This window comes from Sapajus apella, unplaced genomic scaffold (assembly GCF_009761245.1).
Source record: "Sapajus apella isolate SASKATOON/1434 unplaced genomic scaffold, GSC_monkey_1.0 scaffold3, whole genome shotgun sequence".
Lineage (NCBI taxonomy): Eukaryota > Metazoa > Chordata > Mammalia > Primates > Cebidae > Sapajus > Sapajus apella.
The window spans coordinates 48,756,974-48,760,368 of record NW_022436943.1 but is presented as its reverse complement, the minus strand read 5'-3'; the positions used below and the strand labels follow the sequence as shown (position 1 = coordinate 48,760,368).

Here is a 3,395-nt window from a genome sequence, read left to right as displayed (position 1 = left end):
GCTGGAGTGCAGTGGTGTGATCTTGGCTCACTGCAACCTCTGCCTCCCAGGTTCGAGTGATTCTCCTGTCTCAGCCTCCCGAGCAGCTGAGATTACAGGCATATGCCACCTTGCCCGGCTAATTTTTGTACCATGTTGGTCAGGCTGGTCTCGAACTCCTGACCTCATAATTATTAAAAACGCATGCGACAGAACTCACGTCCCAGTGAAATAGAAGATGAACTCAACTGAATTCAGTGAAGATGTGGAAGAAGTTCTAAAAAGTAACACTGTGAAAGTGGAGACAGAGGCCGAAGACGCTGCTCTGGACTGCTCTGTGAATTGCAGGACTTCTGAGAAGCACTCTGTGGACAGCGTCCTCACTGCCCTCCAGGACTCCAGCAAACGAAAGCAGCTGGTCAGTGATGGCCAGCTAGACTATGTCCCCAGTGTGAAGAGGTGGCAGCTGATCCCTGAAGCACTCCTAGCAGTCCTGTGGAACCGCGAGAACAGCTCGCCATGCCAAGGCAACGGAGAGCCGGCTGGCAGGGGCAGGAGCTTGGGCTCTGTATGGCCAGGCGAGGAGGAGCCCTGCAACATGCCACCACACCTTCCTACAAGAAGCCTCTGGGCCGGGCGCGGTGGCTCACACCTGTAATCCCAGCACTTTGGGAGGCTGAGGCGGGTGGATCACGAGGTCAAGAGATCGAGACCATCCTGGTCAACATGGTGAAACCCCGTCTCTACTAAAAACTACAAAAAATCAGCTGGGCATGGTGGCGCGTGCCTGTAATCCCAGCTACTCAGGAGGCTGAGGCAGGAGAATTGCCTGAACCCAGGAGGCGGAGGTTGCGGTGAGCCGAGATCGCGCCATTGCACTCCAGCCTGGGTAACAAAACAAAAGACTTAATCTAAAAAAAAAAAAAAAAAAAAAAAAAAAGAAGCCTCTGTATGGCGTCTCACACAAGATCATGGAGAAGAAGAACCCTCCCTCGGGGGACCTGCTAAACACGTACAAGCTCTTGGAGAGGGCCAACACCAGCAACAGCCCCTCGTCACTGCAGCTCCTGAATGAGCCACAGAAGAAGGACTGTGGCAGCACCGGGGCAGCCACCGACAGTGACCCCAACATCTACTTCCTGATCCAGATGATGTTCTACATGCTCAACACCTTCATGTCCAACATGTCCCAGCTGCACAGCAAGGTGGACTTGCTCTTCCTGGAGGTGAGCCGCATCAAGAAGCAGGTGAGCCCCATTGAGATGGTGGCCAAATTCCAGCCACCTCTGGAGTACCAGCTCATGGCCACGGAGCTCAAGCAGATCGTGGACCAGAGCCTGTCAGGCGGGGACCTGGCCTGCCGCCTGCTGGTGCAGCTGTTCCCCGAGCTCTTCAGTGACGTGGACTTCTCCCGAGGCTGCAGTGCCTGTGGCTTTGCGGCCAAGCACAAGCTGGAGTCCCTGCACCTGCAGCTCATCCGCAACTATGTGGAGGTCTGCTACCCCTCCGTGAAGGACATGGCGGTGTGGCAGGCCCAGTGCTTGCCCCAGCTGAACGACTTCTTCAGCCGCTTCTGGGCCCAGCGGGAAATGAAGGACAGCCAGCCCAGTGGCCAGGTCGCCAGCTTCTTTAAGGCAGAGCAGGTGGACCCCAGCCACTTCCTGGAGAGCAAAGACCAGGAGGAGGCCCTGTCTCTGGACCGGAGCAGTACCATCGCCTCAGACCACGTGGTGGACACGCAGGACCTCACCGAGTTCCTGGACGAAGCCTCCTCGCTAGGCGAGTTTGCTGTCTTCCTCCTCCACCGGCAATTCCCCGAGCTCTTCCACCACCGCAAGCTGGGCTAGCAGTATACCTGCTACGAGGATGGCGGCAAGCAGGAGCTGGACCCACAGCGGCTGCAGATCATCCGCAACTACACGGAGATCTACTTCGCCGACATGCAGGAGGAGGAGGCCTGGCTGCAGCAGTGCGCCCAGCGCATCAACGAGGAGCTCGAGGGCCTGGGGCTGGACGCAGGCCGCGAAGGTGAGCCCCCGCGCGATGACTGCTACGACTCCTCCAGCCTGCTGACTACATCTCAGTGGTCAAGGTGGAGGACAGCTTCGAGGGCGAGTGTCCGGGCTGCCGGTCCAGGAAGATCTGGCTGGTGCCCATCGACTTCGACAAGTTGGAGATCCCCCAGCCTGACTTCGAGGTGCCCGGCGCTGCCTGCCTGCTCAGCAAGGAGCAGCTGCGCAGCATCTACAAAAGCAGCCTGTCCATCGGCAACTTCGCCTGGCGCCTGCTGGTGCACCTGTTCCTCGAGCTCTTCACGCATGAGAACCTGCGCAAGTGGTGCAACAGCAGCGGCTCCCTGGGCAAGAAGCAGCTAGACTGGTCCTGCATGAAGCTCATCGCCACTACGTGCAGCTGCTCTACCCGCGCGCCAAAAACAACCGCGTCTGGACCCTGGAGTTCGTGGGCAAACTGGACGAGAGCTGTCGGCGCCGGGACACGGAGCAGAGGTGCTCCTACCAGCAGCAGCGCGAGGTCCACGTGCCAGGCCCTGAGTGCAGAGACCTGACCAGGTATGCAATCAACGCCGAGAGGTTCCGGGAGGAGTTTGAGGGGCCCCCACTGCCCCCGAGAGGAGCAGCAAGGGCTTTTGCAAGATCCCCCTGGATGAGCTGGTGGTCCCCTCGTCCGACTTCCCGGTGCCTTCTCCCCACCTGCTATTCGACAAGGAGGTGCGTGAGATCGTGCAGCAGAGCCTCTCCGTGGCAACTTTGCCGCAGGGCTCCTCGTCTGCCTGTTTCCCGAACTCTTCACTGCCAAGAACCTCCAACTACAGTACAACCATTCCGGGGCTTGCAACAAGAAGCAGCTGGACCCCACGCGGCTGTGGCTCATCCGCCACTACGTGGAAGCTGTCTACCCCGTGGAGAAGATGGAGGAGGTGTGGCACTGCGAATGTATCCCTAGCATCGACGAGAGGTGCTGCAGCCCCAACAGGAAAAAATGCGACATCCTCAAGAAAGCCAAGAAAGTGGAGAAGTGAAGTCCTGTGGCCTGCCCAGAGACTCAGGGTCACCAGAGGCTGAGCGATGGGCATCCTTGGGACTGAGCAATCCTTGGGAGCATGCCTGTGTCATCCACAGACAGGCACCTTCTGTCCCTGGGGAGTGACTTACTACATTTGCACACGTAAACACCCACCCAACTACAAGAAAGAAGCCTTGAGTTTGGTCTCTCGTACTTACTTCTGTCCTGCAATGCCCTGGCGGGGCAGCCTGAGTGTGGGCAGAGCAAGCTGTGAGGGCAGGGCCCAGAGGACAGGGGTCCCCTCTCCCTGGCTGTGCCCTCCCCAGCCCCTCACAGCTTAACATGCAAACTCAGCTACTCTCTTGCTCCTCTTCCCATATTTTACAACTTCC

At 58.3% G+C, this 3,395-nt stretch overlaps 1 pseudogene; it reads left to right on the top strand.

Annotated features, from left to right (window-relative positions):
• The first annotated feature begins 194 nt into the window (after positions 1-194).
• Positions 195-3,395, top strand: LOC116533514 (annotated as a pseudogene).